Below are 21,324 nucleotides of genomic sequence, written 5' to 3' on the forward strand. Positions count from 1 at the left end.
GCTGCTATCAGTATTTTAATGAAAATGTAAATTAAGTAATTACTTATCTTGGCCTTGTTTCACCAGTAACCCTCAATATGCATTAAATATAACCAAATGCTACCATTTAAAAATGATTAAAATTTAAAACCAGTCTTCTGCAGGGGAAAGAAGTAGAGTATTCTAACAGCTGCTTCTACACTTTGCACATAAGTGGAGACAGTGATTTTAAATGTCCACATTAGAAGGTGTTGTATGACATGACCCAATATTATTGAAAATAACCTTTTTGAAAACAGGTTATTGAAAGTATTAGACATTGAAAAATCCAGCTTAATAAGGAAACATGATTTTCACAATACCTAAACTGCAAATGCAAGGAATGGCGTCTGGTTTCACTTGTTAGGTGCATGTGTCATTCACGTTAATGGTAACGGTAATTGTGCATGGGGAGTATCTCTTTTAATTTTAAGCTTCAAAATGAGCAAAAGGAAGGAAGCAGCTCAGCTTGCTTTCCCACAGTAGTACAGAGAAGGCCCAATGCTTAGTGTAACAGAGCAGGCAGCACGTCAGCTTTATGGCTTTAGGTAAAGCTATAGCATGGTCAGGCTCCAGTTCTCACCGGAACTCACAAACCTGGTGTGTTGCAAGCATTAAGTCATCACACCATTTCTTTAATTAGTTAAACGCTATTATTTAAATGATCAGTGGGAACATTCACCTATACATGGGGTTTGTTCAGAGACACAACATCTCTTATTCTGATTACAACTGGGAGTACTTACTGTATAAATGGATAGGCACAAGATGCTTTCCTCCTTTGAACAATAAACTTTGTGATTTAAATAGTGCTTGTAGTAGGTGCACATAAAACAAATGCAGTTGCCTACTTCACATCCATGTAGATACCGCTATGCAGTGAAAGGACTTGATATGAAAAGTATGGCAAAGAAACCTCCCAGTGATATTCCCATGCAAATATTTTTGTGCATATCTACATGTACTCACACACACTGGCATTTTGTACCAAACTGAGTAATTGCCTCTGTAGTTAGGTTTTTGTCTAAACCACTACTCAGTCTTCATCCCTTCACAAATGCACTTTCATTTATTCTTCTATAATTATGAGATCTTCACAGCTGTAAATAAAGTTCAGGGATATTAGGAATAGAAGAACATTTAATGATCTTAAAACAAACTGGCAAAATGATACTGGTTAGAGAAATACCTTTTGACAGCAACGCATAATTCAGTTCTGGTGCTGATTATAACAGGAAGTTCTTTAGGCCAAAGGCATGCCAAAATCATTTTAAAGGACTAGATATTAAGGCAGATAAAAAATACTCCAAATGGTCATGGTTGGTTATTGTCAAAATATTAGAAGACTGTTTGACCTCATGTTACCCAACATAAAACAATCTCTCTTGAAAGAAGAGAATGTGGGGTCTATGTCAAGAAGATGCAGTCTAAAGCCAACAGTGTTTGGTTGCTTTCTACATCATCTGCTAGGAAAAAACATTGGTACTCCTTTGAGTAGCTTCCCTGACTGTGCCTATAATGTTGCTTTTCCTGCTGCTTTTCTTTCAAACACATAAATTCCATTCCTGAGAGAAAGACCGTTCCAAAGAGAAGCAGTGGTGGACACTGTTATCAATTTCATCAAATGCTCCACCACAGTGCATTGTGAAGTAAAAGTTTGTTTTGGTAACACACTGGAAGCTTACTAAGTCTCTATTTATGCAAAACCTTGCATAAATCATTTGTGGAAGTAAATGTTTAGACCTGAAAAAAAGGCTTTTTTTGGTGTTGTTTATTTGTTTTCTTGTGTAGAATATTTTTTTAAAATCTACAGAGTTTTGGATAAACTGGAATAGATATGAACACCCTATGTTTAGAACTAGATCCAAATATTAGTTGTAGTCTACATAATTTTGTGAGGGAGGGGAAAACGTTCATAACACTTCAGTTTAGATCCCAATCCTAGATACCCTATCAGATGTCTAAATTTAGCTAAATTAGGGCTGGTGGGAAGAAATGAGCACAGTGAGTAGTCAGATGCTGGGGCCCTGCTTATACTCTTGGCAAGCTTTGGGGGTGCCGAGGTCTGGTGATGAGTCCTCACTTGCTGCTCTCTGCCTTCACTGTATAGAGGACTAAATAAAACATCCCCACATGTAGTTCACAGGAGAAAAGAAAGGCTGCACTTGCCGCTCTGGGACTGTCCATGGGGTCTTCTCCCCATACGGAGAAGCTCAAAGGACTTTAGTGGAGCTTGAGGACTGTTCTTGTGTCCTGTTTGAGAGCATCGGGGCTGCTTGTGGAAGATTCACAAGAGTTCTGCAGATCAGTTCACTCAAAATTCATCCAAGTCATGCAGAAGACATATGAAATTATGCAAATCTTGCACCAAATCACACTAGAGCACCATTTTACCATGTTTGTGGAAGTACTATGAAAAACAGACAGGTATAGCTACTTAGTGAATGATTTTTTTTTTTTCTTGTAGTGACTAGCTGTATTTCTTGAGTAATACTTCCAAAGAAAAATATGCACCTAAATTTAAAATTTCTAATGATTGAGCTGTGCTGCTGTAGCAATGTTTATTTTACATATTTTTCTTGCCCTCTTCTTCAGACAGAATTTTTCTCACTAGAAAAAGGATCATGGGCGTGCTTGGACCGGGAATATGCAAAAACGCAAAAAGGTATTCACAACTCAAGCAGAATTCAAAATAAGAAAAAGCATACTGAAGTTCCAAGAATTCAGTTAAGATCTGATCGCCATTCCTAAAACGTATTTTATTTTTGTCACCTGCTCTTTCATGCCATCACTAGCAATTTAGAGATAGGAGGTCAATCTCTGGTAATGGAATTTCCTAGTGCTAGCAGCTCTATCTTTATTTATGTTCTTACATTTATATATTAATAAATGAGCCCTAGTCTTGGTTTAAAAAATGGACTGTCTCACTTCTGTCTACATGACTGAACCAGAACACAGAGGAACAAAAAAATCAAGCACAGATTTTATGATTTCCCCTCTCTGGTTCTGTTCCTGGAAGGCTGCAGTTATTCTAGCCTCATGCTACTCACTTGATGATTTAAAACACAGCCCAAGTATGTGAACCCACGGGTAAGAATCGCAGGCCGAGGGCTATGCAATCACAGCCTGTTGTAAGCACAACATGAGGAAAAGTGGAAACACCACTGGCTAAGGTGGCCTCTCCCTGGCACATGTTGTTTCCTAGAAGCAATCTCCTCTGATCTGCTGTTTCATAGGAAAACAGTGCTAGAAGACAGGTCATTTCTATGTTCTTGGGTGCTCAACAAAAAGCATCAAAGAGCACCAGAATGCATTAAACTTTCAAATGGGAGGCCACAGCCTCAGACCAGAACACATCACACAGTGGAGGACGGGTAGTGCCACTTGCATCCACATCAGCTGAGCACTACTAGTTGTTTTTGCTGATAAATGGGGCTTTTGAGTCATTTTATTGCCATTGCTTCGCACCTCAGGTATCAACATGTGGCCAGGAGATCTCGCTGCTTTGAGAAATATTGCAAAGCTGCAGGGTCACGTTGGTACTGTGTGCTAGGATCAGTAGAGAAAACATGATGTCGTTATAAAACAAGACATGACACTAAAATATGAGGCTGTGAAAGCCTGTCATTTGCAAGGCTGTAATATGCACTAATGTAGTGAAAGAGAGAGCAACTTAGATGTTATGGTGATAATGTGCACTTACCCTATTTCTCTGGGCTGGAAAGAGACCACAACTCTTTATTTTGACAAGGGATAATATACATCTTTGAAAGTGACTATAAAAGAAAATTCAGCTTGAGATGTCAAGTAGTCCAGTGTGGAACCGAAAGCTGCCAACATCTGCTGAGGTGTTGTCTTGTCTTGTGTGAAAAATACAACTCAGATATAACAGCAACTTTTGCAATTGTTGCACCACTTCAGCAGAAAAACAGCACCTAAGGTAGAACATTGTCTGTTTATTTAAAACAAAATTAGGAACCAACAATGTATTATTCATGGTCTTTAGTGTATCCAGAGCGTCTTGTGTGTTTCTTTAACTGCTATAAATACAGATTCAGCTTGCCACACACAGAGCACTTCATCTGAATCTCGTCAAATGAGTACATTATTTACATTTCATCCCATCTTAAAATGTGGCTTCCTCTTTTGCACTTTTAAGTGCTGCAGCAATGCCACACCAATGCAAGCGTGGGTTCCTAGCATTGTGGTCCAGATTCCTTCCCTGACTACTGTAATGGCAAGTGGGAATGCCCTCCTTCTTATCACAAGTGGCACTTGGACTTTCCATCCTCAAAACGAAAATCAGGGTCAATCCTTTTATAAAAACAAATCAGGATATCAACCTGGATCGATTAACCAAGTTTTCCGATTTGTCTTCTTCTGCTCCCCGCTCCCTCCCCCCCGGCCCTTTTTTGGTGTGAGCAGTCACTTAGTCATACATGTAATTATCTGACAGTTATTTCAATAATATGAAAATAAATTAAGTAATCCTTCTCCTTTTTTATGACTGTGCTGAGTCTATGACTCCTTCCAGGAGCGTGGAGCATAGTTATTATTACCATTTTTAGCTACCCTCAGTGGCTTTTATTCCTTTTCACAGATACGCAAAATGCAAAAGACTGTTTGTTTCCATCTGTCTTTATTTTTTTTCCAAGTGTAAACTAAACAACTCCTTTTACATCTCTTGCTGGTTAGCAGCCAATGTAAATGCTTATGCTAGGAGAACAAGCCCATTTCCTGCCGTTAAGGCTTTTTTGTTTATCCTAGGGCTACTCACTGCCACCGCCTGCCCCTGACAGACTATTAACCCCTGTTTCTAGCAGGCATACCAGATGTGGGTTTCTTAAGCAAATTATTGGTTATTTCACCACATGTCGTTTTCGCAGTTAAGTGTTTCCAGCCTCTCAGAACATTCCACAGAAATAACATCACATTTTCCTCCAACCTGTTAATTAGCATAATTATTTATCAGCCTGAAAACCACAGCTTGAGTTTGTTAAGCAGCAGACAGATATGCACTGGACAGTGGCCCAAGAGACTTGAAAGAGTGACAAGAGGAGGGAGGCTGTGGAGCTGCCTGAGAGGCTGTGGGAAGGCATACTGTTTGCATTTCCCTCCACCACCTTCTCTGAAGACCCCTCCAGCTGATAAGACACATCGCTTTTTCATACTGCAGACAGAGGGGGTTTCAGATTTACTTGTCTGCCAAGATCTACCCAGCTGTAACAGGGAGATCCGGCTCCAGATTATCACACCAAAAAAGAAGCGATAAGAGAAATATGCACACTCTGCTATCCTTGGCAAAGAGTTGAGTCTTCCCTTTGCAGCAATTTGCTCTTTGTGCACACATCTGATCTCCCCCACTGAAAGGAAGGACAAGATTGCAACATTTATAGGGCTTCTAGGATGTAATTTCTTTGGTCAGCATATGAGGTAACCAAGGAGGTCTTTCTCCAGCATGGTGCATACAATATTCATCCTCAGGTCAAAGACCATAGTGCCTCGCAGAATATATTGCAAGCAGCAGATCCAAACTACTCATTAGATACCAATGACAGATGAAATACAAAATTGGTTGATACATTTGAAATGCTCAGGTGACCATTTTTTCAACCTGCAAATGCAGATGCAGTAGGTCTGGTTTGGCCCTGAGCAGAGCAAGCCTCTCTAGTCCCTAAGCCCCATGTGAGACTAGTGCTAGAAGTGTCTGCATAGGTCCCTGTGTGGGGTGGATTGCACTAACCTTTTGAAAGGTTAGGAACTGTAATTTTCTACCTGAATGTGTCTAGGCTGCTTTTATAGCTGCAGCAAGTCCTGTACTTCTGCCAGCAGCTGTACTGTGGTTTATGCGTACCTGGTAATTTACAGGTTTTCATGTAAAAATCAGTAGTAACAGTATGGAACAGGGATGGATATGTTTCTAAGTGACTGCATTTGAACTTAGAGCTGCAATATTTTTTTTTCTTTCCAGTTAGACTTCAGAAAAAAAGTAACTTGGGCAAATGAACTAGAATGTCCTGTGACCACAGTTCAAACATGCTGTTTTTCCTAAAAAAAATTCAGGACATCAAATTATATTCCCAAGCCTTCCAGTTCATTTGGAAGCCTACAAATGTAGTAGGAAGCATCCAAGACGAGAAAGCTGTACAGGGCAGTGGTTCCTAACTAGGCCCTTTGCTTCAGAATTTCTAAGGATGCTGCAACAGGTTGATGTCTCTCAGATATACTTAAAATTACTGTAAAATAAATGTCACAGCATAGTGTGGACGAGTTGTCTACATGATGCATTAGTTACCTATTTGACACTGAAACATATCGCATTAAAACACTCTACTTAATAAATGAGCAGACAACACATCATTTACTTCACAGACCGGGCGCATTAATGGTAGCAGTTAATAGCTATGTTCCAAAATCTGTTTTGTTACTTTACCTCAGACAACGGATACTAATCTGGGAAAACTCTATTGGAAATTTCAAGTCTTCATGAAACGCGAAGAGCTGTGCTTGCTACTGTCGTATCTGCAGCTGTTTTTGCTTTATCATGCTAATTCTTGTTTTACACTGTGGGCCAAGTGGGAATGGGCTGTCATGAGTTTGGATAAGTAGGCAAAGAAACACATGGTCCTATGAATGATGAATGCAAGGCCTGTTTCTACAGATGCTTGCGAGATGCTTGATACAGTAAATCATAATGGCAGACTGGCATTTTAAGTGAGTAGCGTGGGATCTTCTTTGTTGCTCAAGTGAATCACACCACGAATGGAAACCATTCAACACAGAGACAATCCTGATGAAACACATTCAGGTTTTAATACAAGCCTGTGCTCACGGAGCAAACATAGGTACACACATCTCCAAATGTTGAGAGAGGTGCCATAAAGAGAATGGAGAGAAGTGAAAAATTTTACCAAACTGAGGATCTCCTGGCCTTTGGCAACTGTATTTCTCAGGTATTCCTTCATGCCTGTTTTAAAGGGAATTGAAGGGTTTTTATAAAACTATTGTAACGTTTTACTGACTGAGGCAAGAAGGAGCTGTCAACAAATAGGAAAGATCATAAATATGATGTTCATAGAAGTCAGCTTCAAATTATCCAGCAAATTATCTTTTGTTGCTGACACTCATTCACTCATTTATCTTTTAATATATATTTTTTCCTTTCCTGCATGACAAAAAATGGTGATTTTTCTTAAATACCTCAGTTGCTACCATTCATTGCTCACTCATTCTGTTAACCATCACAGGAAGGTAAAGGTCTCAGTGAGAACACATTCATTTAGGGACAAATTGATGACAGTTCCTCTTTTTACTATTTCTAGAATCACACACATGGGCCACATTTTCCCACAGGAAGGAAGAAATATTGATTTAAGCTGAGTGTACAAATACCTGCAGAAACGTAAATTTCTCTGGATCAACGGCTAAAGCCAATAAACTTTAAAGAAAAATCCTGCTGATTTAAAATGAAATTAGTCATGACTGAAAATGAATTTTCAGTAAATCATGACGGTTTTAGGCTCTGCCAGATCCCCTTGCCAAAATTCCCCAGATCAAGCCATGCATGCTTGCTGTGTTCTGCAATTGCATCTGCAGTCACTCACATGTACCAATGGATATCTGGAGCCCAGATGTTATGTGAAAGGATGACAATATCACACTGGATCAGGGCCTATACTTTCACATTGCTCCCTTGATGATTCCTGCTCCCCGCCTCCCCACAATGTAATTTAAAGAGAGAAGAGCTGATAAGCTTTCCACATTTCTCCATAGGAATCTGTGGCATTCACTTGTGGCTGCAATAAATAGGTCCTTTAATGCCATCACCAGCTCAAAAGAATTTTGAATGCATACTGGAGTACAATCTCTTAACTTTTTTGTCTTACTTTCATTTAGGCCACTTGTCCTGCATAAATTTTGGGTTCTTTCATGAAAATTTTAACCAGATTTTAACAGCAGGTACTATCGAGGCAAGATCAAGATGTGTTTTTTTGCTATGCCAAAGAGGTAAATACACATTCCTTTTAGCATCATTGGTGATGCTAAATCCAAAGAAGTATTTTTACCCTTTTCTCCCCTTAGAAGGTGTTCCATCCCTTCACTTAGACTTAGTTCACTCATGCCCTAGATCAGGAAGGATGGTGTAGTCACTACTGTTGATTTTCCTGTAGGCTTGCAGTGGAAATTGTCTTTGCAGAAGCTGCAGGCATCAGGATGGGACAGATGAGATTAAATTTTTAATATTCACTTTCATTTACGAAGTCAACACCTTCTGAAGTTGGGAGTGAGGCTGAGCACTCCATGCATGACCTCAGCACTATTACTGGATTTCTTTTTATGGGTTTCTCGATGCAAGTACACTTTCATAGTCCCTATTTGCTAGCAAGATGGCAAGAGCATAATTTTGTACACCTGCATTACCCATCGTCTTCCTGAGCAGTCATTAGACAGTTGCTAGATGACGGAAGGCAAAACACACTTCTAAAAGAGCCATCTTCTTGAAGACATTCAAAGCTGCAGTCTGGTGACTTGCCTTAGTGAAGACTCTGAAATGAGACTTTTTACTCCCCACCCTGCACGAGTTCCCCAAATTTCTCTTGTCACTCAGGTTTTGTCTCAAACCACCCCTGGTTGCGAGGTGATAGCTCAGCTCCTCGGGAAGCATGTGAGAGCACACGGGAAGAGCAACTGGACCTTAGAGAGAGGTAGCAGAAGAAAGCGTGCAGCCTGCTCACACCATTGCCTTGCAGAGAGAGAGAAAGAAACTTGGAGTTGCAGGCTGGCAGAAATCCGGAGGAGGAGAGGCAAGGTCCAGGCAGCAGCCTCACACCTGCATCCTCCATGTAGCCCACAGTCCTGACTCTGGAAGCACCCTGTGAGATTCAGCTATCACAGGTCAACCCCTCTAGCTGCCTTCTGCCATACACAAGGTCTCTAGGAACAAACTACTCCAATGAGCACAAAACCCACCCAAGCACCTGTGATCTGCCTACAAACTACCTCCAAGAGAGAGGGCTCTGCCTGTGCTTTATAGATACCATCTGCTGTTGCTCTGATCATATGCTCCTCTCAGGTGACCTGTAAACTCAATTCACCTGGGCAGACAGCAGAATCTGGCACAGTTTTAGCCAGTCTTCCTGCCATAATGACACCTTCCTAGGTATTTTATTATATCTTGTATTTCCTCTTCACATGAAAAAGAGTTGACGGGCTTTTTCCAGAGGAAAACCTGCAGCTGTGGTATTATTACTCATCATGGGTACAAAGCTCTCTACCATTATGCTCTTTAGTATACTTAAACAACACAATAAAACATTAATAGTGTTTGTTGTTTAAAATTAGCTAAATGAACACTGAAATTCACTGTGATATTTCAGCCAGAAGAGCCCATTAACTTTAATTTTCTTTCTCTTTTTTTTCTCCACGCTGACAAAATATATATATATTTTTTAAATAAAATCATACTCCAGAAATCTCTTAACACCTTTCAAAACTGGTAGAAAAATATCTACTTTGATTTTAAATCCTCTCACTCAGATGCCTGTTTTTTGAGGTAGTGGAGTTTTTTTGTAGACTTCAGAAAGCTGGAAGCCAAAACAAGTTTAGAATAGAAACTAAATAGAACAGCAGCTGGTGGCAAACCCTAAACATGTCTTGGCTCCTGTTGCTCCAGTAAGATATTTGACTAGTGGGTTTGAAAAATTCGAAGGAGCCAGTGTGTTATGTGACACACAACAAATAATCTTCTCAATTAATACTATTTTTATGTATTTGTGAAAGCTCCAAAATTGTGGTTCATCATATTTAGCTCTTGCTTTTCTCTGAGAAATCAGACGGGCAGCCTGAGAAGCCTCCAGTGGGCCAGGGGAGCTGGAGAAGTGAGAAGTGATGTCCTCGGGACCCCCGTGCTGGCCGGGCACCGCGCCACTGACCCAGCTCTCTTCCCCAATTTCCACCGAAGCGTGGGAGCCCGGCATTGCTGCGGCAGCTCTAATGAAAACCAGCGGTCGCACACACCGGCATGTGGCTGGTGCAGGCACGCCGGCCCTGTGGCCTGGCTGAGGCGCCTTCTTTTTCCCGGCCCTTCGCTCGACCTGCCAGGGGCTGCGCTCCATCGCCTGTTGCGCAGTCAAGTGCTTTCCAGAGGGTTTTGCAGCTCAAGTGAATTCTTTGCTCTTGAGAACCACGAACCGCTGCTCGGTTGAAGTTGCCAGCAGTTTTCAAACTGGTATTTACCTGTGAGATCTCAAGTGAGATCTCGCTTCTAATATTCTTTTACATTTCTTTCTGCAGCACCTTCTCAGTGGCAAGGCTGGGTGTGCTACATGGCCTGGCCATCAGCATGCAGGAATCTTAATGGCAAGGGTAATAATTTATTTGTGAGCTCACAAGAGACCTGATTTTAGCATTGCACTATACCTTCCAATGTATCCAGGAAAGCAGTGATTAAATTATACGAATATTTAATCTATCCTTATTTTAAAATTCAGATCAGTGGGGGTCTAAGGACATAAAGAAAACAGATACAGTCATGAATATGGTTGTACATCTACTACCATTCAATATCTGCAAATTCTGCACTACTCAGCAATCACCAGGGTCTGTACAAGAGTGAGAAAATTTTCCTTCTGTGATAGTCATCATAGACATAAACCAAAATAACTGCGTCAGTCAGAATAAAGGGAGGTGTGATGTTGGGTGCAAGCTCTAACTGGCAGCACACTTCACTGGTCAAAGCCCTTAGGGGTAGATGTGTTTATGCCAGCAAATTGATGCTTCTGCCAGAACTGTTCATTTACTAAGAATATGTTTTTGCCACTTCTTTACAAGCATAGTAATTGTCTCTATATTGGGCATGATTAAGTGTACTTCCACCCATGCTGGTAGTTAATTCCTGACGTCATTTTCCATAAAACTTCTTCCAGCATTTGCTGTAGACCTGTGCCGTTACAGTAGTGAGTGCTCAGAGTGACACATAAGAGGGGAGCATTCTTACGTTTAAGGTTGTCTCTGTTTATCTTACTATATTTTATACTCTACTTCATTTTCTGGCCAGAAATGGGACGTATAGCTCAGACAATTAGGGTAAAAAACTATGCAGGTTGAGAAGCATGGCATTGCTATGTTATGTCATGGCTCTGTATCCATATATCTACCCTGTTTCCTTGAAAATAAGACAGGGTCTTATACTGATTTTTGCTCCAAAACTTATTACTTTTTTACATGTATGGCCACCTGGACACTATTTAAATTTACTTTTTAAATGAACTGTAACTAGGGCTTATTTTTGGAGTAGGGCTTATATCTTGAGCATCCTCAAAAATCCTGAAAAATCATGCTAGGGCTTATTTTTGGGGTAGGTATTATTTTCAGGGAAGGTCTTATTTTCAGGGAAACAGTGTAGAAGAAACTGAAGATGTGTATAGTGCATTGCCAGAAAGCATTCTCATGAAAGGTACCTGGGTAAGTGTAATGTTTGGAGCAACAGTTTCTTGGTATCAGTCTCTCGACCCCTGGTAGTCACAGAATCACAGAATGTTAGGGATTGGAAGGGACCTCAACAGATCATCTAGTCCAATCCCCCTGCCAGGGCAGGAACACCCAGATGAGGTTACACAGGAAGGCGTCCAGGCGGGTTTTGAATGTCTCCGGAGAAGGAGACTCCACAACCTCCCTGGGCAGCCTGTTCCAGTGTTCTGTTACCCTCACTGACAAGAAGTTTCTTCTCAAATTTAAGTGGAACCTCTTGTGTTCCAGTTTGTACCCATTGCCCCTTGTCCTATCATTGGTTGTCACCGAGAAGAGCCTGGCTCCATCCTCGTGACACTCACCCTTTACATATTTATAAACATTAGTGAGGTCACCCTTCAGTCTCCTCTTCTCCAAGCTAAAGAGACCCAGCTCCCTCAGCCTTTCCTCATAAGGGAGATGCTCCACTCCCTTCATCATCTTTGTTGCCCTGCGCTGGACTCTCTCCAGCAGTTCCCCGTCCTTCTTGAACTGAGGGGCCCAGAACTGGACACAATATTCCAGATGTGGTCTCACCAGGGCAGAGTAGAGGGGAAGGAGAACCTCTCTCGACCTACTAACCACCCTCCTTCTAATACACCCCAGGATGCCATTGGCCTTCTTGGCCACAAGGGCACAGTGCTGGCTCATGGTCATCCTGCTGTCCACCAGGACCCCCAGGTCCCTTTCCCCTGCGCTGCTCTCTAACAGGTCGTTCCCCAACCTATACTGGAACCTGGGGTTGTTCCTGCCCAGATGCAAGACTCTACCCTTGCCCTTGTTATATTTCATTAATTTTTTCCCCACCCAACTCTCCAGCCTGTCCAGGTCTCGCTGGATGGCAGCACAGCCTTCTGACATGTCAGCCACTCCTCCCAGTTTGGTGTCATCAGCAACTTGCTGATAGTACACTCAATTCCCTCATCCAAGTCATTGATGAATATACTGAATAATACTGGTCCCAGTACTGACCCTTGAGGCACTCCACTAGATACAGGCCTCCAACCAGACTCTGCCCCATTGATCACAACTCTCTGGCTTCTTTTCTTCAGCCAGTTCACAGTCCACCTCACTACCCGATCATCCAGTCCACACTTCCTCTGTTTAGCAATGAGGATGCTGTGGCAGACTGTGTCAAATGCTTTACTGAAGTCAAGGCAGACCACATCCACCACTCTGCCATCATCTATCTACCTCATTTTGTCCTCATAAAAGGCTATGAGGTTGGTTAAGCATGACTTCCCCTTGGTGAAGCCATGTCAACTGCCCCAAGTGACCCTCTTATCCCTGATATGCCTTGAGATGACGCCAAGGTTAAGTTGTACCATCACCTTTCCAGGGATGGAGGTGAGGCTGACCAGTATATAGTTACCCAGGTCCTCCTTCTTACCCTTCACAGACCTGTAGTGCATGCTGGGAGGGGTAATATTATCTTTGCAGTTCAATAAAGATTTATGTAAAGAGACCTTGGAGTAAACATCAGGATCTTGTTCATCTTCCTTATCAGAAGTATCACAAAAATGTTTTCAGTTTGTAACCTTACTTAGAAGAATGGCTGAGTGACCCAAAAATGTCACAATGATGTTTCACCTTGTCACCCCAGGCAATACGACATGAAGCATTCAGGTATTTGGTATTATTGGTAAAGATTTCAAAATCATATTTTTATGACCCCTGTGAAGAAAACATAGGGTCTCATAACTAACAATAAATCACACTTAAAAGTTGGGAGTTCTCACACCTTTGCTCTAATTTATTTTGGCCGGCAGCATCATGAAATGGTCATATGCTTTTACAGGAATGGATGGGAAATCTCATCTGAATTTTGTTAGACCTCTTAACCTTCTTCACAGCATTTCAGATACTTTGTTGCTAGCTAAATCCAGATAGTACAGAAGGAATTGAAATAAGAAATAAGTTCACTGTAGCCAGTTTTAATGGCATCACTTTGATTGTGGGGTTGGATCAGGGCTGGTTCTTACATTCTTCTGAATAGCTCAAGGGCTAATAGGAAATTTGACACTATTCTGCACAAATATGCAAGAACAAAATGAGTTTCCCATGCAAAATGCAATTTAGTGGCATTTCCATCCAGAATCCTAAAGAAAGTATAAGTTTGTCGGCCAAAGACATGAGAGACTTCTGCCAGGAAAAAAAAAAAAAGAAGAAAAAAAAATAGCTTTTCAGTTCAGTCACAAGTCTGAACTCATCTGAAGTTCAGAAATCCTTCAGAAAATCTGTGGTGTATCTGGGCAAGCCAGAAAAAAAGACAGAATAAATTTTAGGACATAGTAAAAAGGCTTTGTGGATTTTAAGGAGTGGTATAACTATCTTTGGTATCTTTCTTACAGTACAGTAATTTTTTCTATCATAAGCACATCTGTCATGCTTAATTACATTTTCCTGCAAACACAAAACTGGCCAAATTCTGCATCTGGCTGTGCTGGGGTGAATTCAGAGTGAAGCCTGTAAACTCAGTAGAATAGCCTATAAAATCAACCGAATTGATTCAGATTTGCCTACTGGTAATTTATAGCAGAGGTTGAGCACAGTTGGCTTCAACCTATGTAAAATGACAGTGTGGAAAAAAGGGAAAACAAAGCCTTGCCAAATCAATGGAGTGACTCAGAAAATATTGCTATTGAATTATGGTCCTGTAAGCAGGCTACTCACTGCAAAAGAAATGCTCTCTAGCCTTGCATAAAGACAGAAACAGCAATTTTACTTCAATTCTCTCAATGACCTCAATATTAAATCAGGTTTCTGAGGTAGAAACCCAGCATATTTCTTGAGGTCATTTTTTTTCTGTAGAACTTAGACAGCCTCTGCTTTGTGTGTGTACTTTTTTCTTTAAAAAAACCCCACAACTTTCATGTATTTTCAGGAAGTGATATCATACGAACATGCTGGTAAAATTAGCCTGAGGCTTTTACTCCATTTATATACAACAAAAGAAATCCTTGTCACTAATTACTTACAAATTTATTATTGGTCCTTTTTGACTGCATAGCCATTGATTACAGCAGAAAAACAATAATTTTATGTACTTATGACTACATACCAGCACAACCCTCATATTACCAATAATCTTTGCAATAAAGTTGGCTTATTGTTCTAGCATTAAAAGGTCCCAGTGTATACTTGATACTTATGTCAACTGAAGCTGTGTTTCAGCTTAATGTAATTTCTGGGAATACTGAGATAATCAAAAGTTACTGGCTTTCAGGTGATACATGTATGCCAGAAGGGACAGTCTCTGGTTTTCAGGCCATCTCATTAGTAAAGTTGGCCTCTTCAAAAAGGACTCACATTTTAATAAATCTCAGTGCCTGTGCCTATTTTTTCTCCAGAGAACTTTCAAAAGATACCAGGCACATACAGTGTATCACTATTTCCTTTTCCAATAGTGTGAAATGGTACAAATGAGGTTACTTTGAACTGTATATATGCCATACATAAGAAAAATAATGTCAGTTAAAAAAGCCCCAGTTTAATTGCTTGTGGAACTTCAAACTCTGAGCTTGAACTTTGTGCTTATGTATCTCTTCTTCTGCAATATTGGGTCATTTTCTGTAAGATTTTGATAAACTCAGCCCTAGCCTGAAATTTTCTCCAAATCCCCAGGGTAAATCTGGATTTCTTTTTGGGGAAAGGAAACAGATGATTGAATTTATACTTACCTTGCTCTGCAATGCTCTGACAGGGCTGATGGTGAGTATGCTAGCGCAGAGCATCTTCTCCGGAGGGGTGAATCCCTGAGCACAGTCCTTCCCATGCCCAGAAGCTGTTGGCATGAGCATTGCTACGTGGCGAGCACGAAATCTGCTGGGGGTCGGGCAGCCCCCACCTGCAGCGCCCACCAAAGAGGGAGGATGGGCAGCTCCTGTAAATGGAAAGGAGCCTGTGCAGCTTTAGGCACCCACCTTAACCGGGTGCCTGTCAGACCCTGTATGACACAACACTGTCTAACAGCTTGGGCACAAGCCCACTGCTCCACACCTGCTTAAATTTAAATTTTGCCTCTGCCACCATGTTGGTGTGTGGCCATAATGCTAAACTGTCTCTGCTGGGTCTTTCACAGATGAAGTAGGCGTAATAAGGTACTTGTATCAACTTGAGAAGGAGGCGTACAAAGAAGAAACCTGTCATTTCTTGATGACACCGACGAAAGCGTGAAAGTGAGATGGAATTTAATTCCTCCTGTGTTTGGCCATTTTGCTGAAGCCAGGAGTTCACTTCGCATGTCTCCCCGACATGACTCACCATAGGGTGACTTGCAGGCACAGACACAGGGGAAATAACGTTTGCAGAGCTTCTCGCTGAGGCTGTTGCAGAGGAAGCTCGCAAAATAAGCAATTCAGTCTCAGGAAGGCTTTTCCTTCCTGACAGACCCACACCAAACCGAGACAAGGCAGATGTGTTCCTGGAGGCAGCCATGTGGATATCAGGGTCGAAGTTGGACTAGACTGTATTACTACAACACTGCTACAGCTTTAAGGAAGAGTAACTTCTTTACAGCTGCAGGATGGCTGCATTGTCTGAAGTGAGAACAGTATGTGTCATTTGCTGAAAATACGCCAGTTAGTTTTTCCCTTCTCCCCATGCCACCCAGTTTAGTGGCATGAATCAACATGTGTGTGAACAGACAGAGGTTTGCCTGACAAAGCTTGTTCAAAGTACAGTATTCAGGCAGGACTATCATGACAATCAGAAGAACGTTACTGTCCTGCTATTCTGATATGCAGTGGGAAGGTTTCAGCACTTTCATTTAGGTCCCCTCCAGAACATTCTCAGCCCCTAAAAGCCACTGCTGCCTTTTATATTAAATAGCAGAACCAAAAGCAGCAATGAGGAAAGCATGTAAGCATGTGCTTGCAGTTAATGACTCTACACACATGCTGAAAATTAAGTGTATACTTTGTGCTTTCCTGGATGTGGGCCAGAGAAGGCAGCTCATGGGGCAGAGTCACTAATGAATATACAACTCACAGCACACTGCCAGGATGTTTTACTTCTCTGCTGTCTAGCAGTTTTAAAGGAAAAAAGACTGCAATCTTCCTTCAGTGCACTAGAGTTTTGCATAGCAAGTATAATCTCTAAAGGAGGTTTATGTCATGACTCTGGAGTCATGATTCTGGAAATAAAAGTCACAGCTCTGGTAATGAGAGTCACATGGGCACAGTTCTGGTAATGGCTGTACATTGACCTGCAATACAGGTAAAACCCATAGCCTGTATTGAAACAGAGCAAACTGAGGTCCAGCTCTGCTTGTCACCATTGTACCATTTTTCAATGTTTCTGCATTTCTTTTGTTTGGTTGCGCATATATCATAACATTCAGATTGCCAGTCACAACAACTGGTGCCCTTTCCTGTGCTCCTTTTACCCTTCATGGAGTTGGACAATAAAAGCAGAAAGAATTTGCCCACCCTTTCCAGAGGCATTGCAAACAATTAATAAATAAGTGTTGGTATTTCTTACTCCAAATAGAAATCCAGTCAGTTTGGAAGTTCCTTCTGGTGGACGAGGAAAATAAAAATTGTGTTGTTCATTTCTCCTCCACCTAGAAAAAAAAAGAAAAAAAATGCAGCATTTTTGCTTTTGATTTGATGGCCTTTCCCTGGATTATTTGCTTCTTTGACTTATTCCTTTGTGCACAGCCATCCACATCTACAGCAGACTTTAGTCCCGCAGGACACAATGCATGACAACAGACATGGAGATCTAATGCTTTGGTACACAGCCAGAAAACAGCATGTAAGGAAAAGACTGGAGGTTTATCTTACTTTTTGGATCCATCTGTTGACTTCAGCTGCATTGTACAGTTCAACCAAACCCTAACCAGGATCAGGCAGTGGGAACAACACACTGATCAGCTGCAGTGCTGATGCTGGCCTCGAGTTCAGACAGCTGTGCAGTGCGCAGCAAATACAATGCACAAAAGCGAGATCAATGGGAAAACAGGAAGGGAGGGAAAGCATGCCTACGATTTCTAATTTAAGCAAGTACAACTGGACCATGTCACATACAGCAACCGATCACGTTCACCTCTATTTACAGTGCCTGCACGTGTCTGTGTAAGGAAATTGCCTCTGAAAACACCAGTCCCAGAAGCAGAGGAGCAGCCACGATACAGAAAAAAACTCTTAAGACAGGAAAAAACAAAGTGCTGCCCTGTGGGTTTGACAAGCACCAAGGGCTACACTTCCCTGTCTTCATTCAACCCCAACCCCCTCTCCTCTGCCCCAAGGAAAAATAGCTTTGGCTCTTCAACCCAACTTCCTTCTGCTGTAGTGCTAAAGACTCAGATAAGCTGTAGTCTCACATAAATCAAAGGTATTCAAACTACTGACTTTTTTTTAAAATGAAAAAGTATTCCAAGGACAAATCTCTGTGATTAACAGAAGAGGCTGCAGAGCAAGTAACATTTCAGTCTTTCTCTTAGTCTGATTTGTCAGACTGAGAATCATCTTAATTACAAGTAAATAAAATCTTCAAGGACTCCATTTCTCTTCCAAAAGTGCAAGCTAAGACAAAGGGAAAAACCAAAGGAAAAAATGGTGAAGGAAAGCAGCAGAGAAATAAGGGCTTATGGGTATACGCCTTTAATGCATTGTTTAGATGCAAATGCAAGTAAAAATATCTGTCAGCTTCTTAACACAGGTCAGTTTGGCTTTGTCTCTAGAGTATCTACCTGTTCTATGGCTGTGGTGTAGTTACAGCTACAGAGTGGGTCAGACTTCGTCCTTGGTAATACTTCTTCAGCCTTGTTAGTGACTCTTACTTGACCTGTTGTCTACAGTTTCCAAATGCAAGAAGCAGTTCATGTTTTCTTATAATACCTGTCCTTTAGGCTTGCATGAGCCCCTGGCTGTTAACTGGCATTGAAGTAGAAGCTTTTAACAAGTATTTAAAATTTCCCATTAATCTCTTTATTTTCTAGTCTTTCAATGGCAGACTAGCCATTTCCCAAGAGCTGATGCAATTGCCAGAAGGAGGTGCTATGGGTGGTGAAGCAATTGCTCAGGGAGGAAGGCAGAAGGGGAATGTTTCATTCTCTAATCTTCCCCTTGTATACGGCTTTCACCATGTTTAATTTTCTAATCTTATTTTTTTCTGGATTCAAATATTTTAAAGCAATAAACAAATAAAGATTAGAAAAGTCAAACAGTCTGAGTCTGCCTCTGTGTTAGCATAGTGGATGGTTTCATAATATAAAAGTTTATTTCTAAATAAGGCGAAGATCAGTTCTTCCCACATGAGCTGGAGCAACAAAAAGAAAAAAATCATTGCTGTGGTTGTCAGTGGTATGTGCTAGTGAACTTTATCTAACAAGGTCTAACAAGGTTTTGAGACAAGCGACAGTTTCTGAGACATGCAAGTAAATGTCACTAGGCCCTTCCGAATTACCATTGTGAGAATGAGTCAAAGCTCTTCTCCCTGTGTCAGGCAGAACTACACCTTTCCCTTTGAATATGGTCATGCGCGTCTTGGTTGAACTCAAAATGTAATAGCTGGTCTCCATTTTAGTCCTACTGTCTTTTTTTTGTCTGACCCCTTTTCTCGGAGCTTTTACCATGTATCTTGGGTCACCACATTTGCTGCTTCCAGGGGTGAGTGGGAAGACCCTATTCAATGCAATTGTGTTTAACATAATCTGATTGAATTCAAATTATAATGCCCACTTGCATTGGTCAGAGATACAGATATGTCAGAGTGGTTCTTCATGGCCCGTGGAAGGTCTACAATCAGCTTCCATCGCTCTATATCCAATATGTCACCCTCTCTAGACATATCATTGTCATCCCTAGCAGAAGTGACCTCTCTGCAAGGTTCTTCCAAGGTATTCTGAAGAGCACACATCTCATCCTCATAGTAAAACTCTTACTGTAAAAAGTATTAGTTACTAGGTGCAAAAGAAAATATCTTGGCAATCTTCTCTGTGTGATACCTCCATAACAACCTGCAGAACCAACCTCTACACGCTGAACACTATACTCTTCTAAATACCCTTGAGTTATTTTTCACGAATGAAACAGAAACATTTTCCATTAATTCGCAAAGCATTGTTGCTTTGTTTGGAAGATATGAGGAAATATTTTTCCACAGGTGGCAAATGAGGAAAGAAGAAATCAGAACATGCTCTGCAAATGCACACAGCCTTGAAGCCACAGGGGGATGGAGCAGCGGTGTTTGTCACAGCTAAGGGAGACTGTGTCTGTGGAGATCCTTTGTTTAAATGTTGGCAACACATTATTGATTAGCACCTGCTCCCCACGTTCAAGTGGGACATTGTGAGTTTATAGATCCTATAAAATGTTTCCTCAGGTGCAAGGACCGAGGTGGTGTGTTTGTGCAGTTATTGTTAAGGTGGGAGTGAAATTAAGTCAAATGACTTGTGAATCTCTGGGGAGGCAGGAAATGGGAAGTACCAATTTCCATGAGGTAGGACGCACTTGGCCAAAAAGGGTTCTTGTTACACCTTGAACTTTTTATCAGTTCCAAGATCCCACAGAGATGGGAGTGGAGCCAGGATCCATCCTGGAGCTGCTGTGGCTCAGGCTGTGTCCTGATCTAAAATGTTTGCGTGTTCCCTTGCTCTTGTCCCCCTGCTAGCTTTCTCCTCTTATGCTTTAATTCCAGCTAACTTATTTTTGGCCAGCATGCAGTGGGAACCTATCCAAACTTTTTCCACAGACTTTATTCTCCACACTGGCAATCACAGCTGTCATGACTTCATAACTATGAAACAGTACTGCAGGCGGGGGTAACAGGCCCTGGATTGTACTGGTCTGGCAGGAGATATAAAGTGGCAAATGCAACCTGTGTAATGGTTGACCTCATGCTGTGTTATTGCAGAAAAACACTTTTATCATGCACACAAATCACTTTAATTCTTTTTTTTTTTTTCCTTTCACTTTTCTTTAGCTCAGAAGGTCAGTATTTTCAACACACTCTAACCACTAAAGAAAAAAAATGTGTTCATGAATAAAGTCCATAAATAAGAATGGGTTATCCTGACCCAGGCTGAATACCTATGGTAACAAGCTGGTCCTCTAAAGGCCATGGCAAAGCTCCCACTGACTTTATTTGGGCTGAGTTCATTTTAGCCTTCATTTTCTCTGTATTAAATGTGATGCTGGTACTATACTCTGATGAAGGACACATGTAGATCTATTTATATGGCAATGTTATCATACTTTTCAGTGGAAACTGTAAAAAAATAGTATGAAGAAATTATAGTTAAATGTATCGCTAAATGTTTGGTTCTGCTAACCCAGTCCTGCTGGGTAGCTGCTCCATGCTGTTTCCAGTGATTTTGATTGCAGCTGGAATACTCCAACTATCTTCCTGAGATGGCATAACATGCCTTGGGCTGCATTGTTGAGCAGTGTTGGCTTTTTCCTCTTCTTTCTATGCATACTTACCACAACAGTGGCATAGCGAATGGCTGTGACATTTAAGGTAATGATGAACCAGTTGCTTGTGAGGAATGAGGCAATTTACCCCTTTTTGAGGATTTCAGTCTCCTTGGAGACTTTAGCAGACAGCAAGACATTGGTTTCCATGTTGAGTCTATTTAGAAGAAATACCTGCTTAGTTACACGGGTTACCAGAAAAACACAGAAAGCTCATGCTCTGCAGCACATTTCGGGGAGCTCAGACATCTCTCTTCTTATCTGTTTCTTTCAGTTTGCCAGTTTTACACAAGCAGTTTCAGCAGTCAGTTATGAATCTGCCACTGAGTGTGGGTGAACACACCTGCAACTACACAGAAGAGGCTAAGTCTGGCTCTGT

The 21,324-nt window shown here is 41.3% G+C and overlaps 1 long non-coding RNA gene across 1 annotated transcript in view; it reads right to left on the reverse strand.

Annotated features, from left to right (window-relative positions):
• LOC136002598 (uncharacterized) overlaps positions 1–17,438 on the reverse strand; it is a 34,262-nt gene extending 16,824 nt beyond the window's left edge. Inside the window, exons 1-2 of the long non-coding RNA XR_010607928.1 lie at positions 17,313–17,438; positions 17,008–17,089 (exon numbers count right to left, since the gene is read on the reverse strand). This is a non-coding gene — a long non-coding RNA (uncharacterized LOC136002598). The remainder of the gene's footprint in view (positions 1–17,007; positions 17,090–17,312) is intronic.
• Positions 17,439–21,324: the final 3,886 nt, after the last annotated feature.

This window comes from Caloenas nicobarica, chromosome Z (assembly GCF_036013445.1).
Source record: "Caloenas nicobarica isolate bCalNic1 chromosome Z, bCalNic1.hap1, whole genome shotgun sequence".
NCBI lineage: Eukaryota > Metazoa > Chordata > Aves > Columbiformes > Columbidae > Caloenas > Caloenas nicobarica.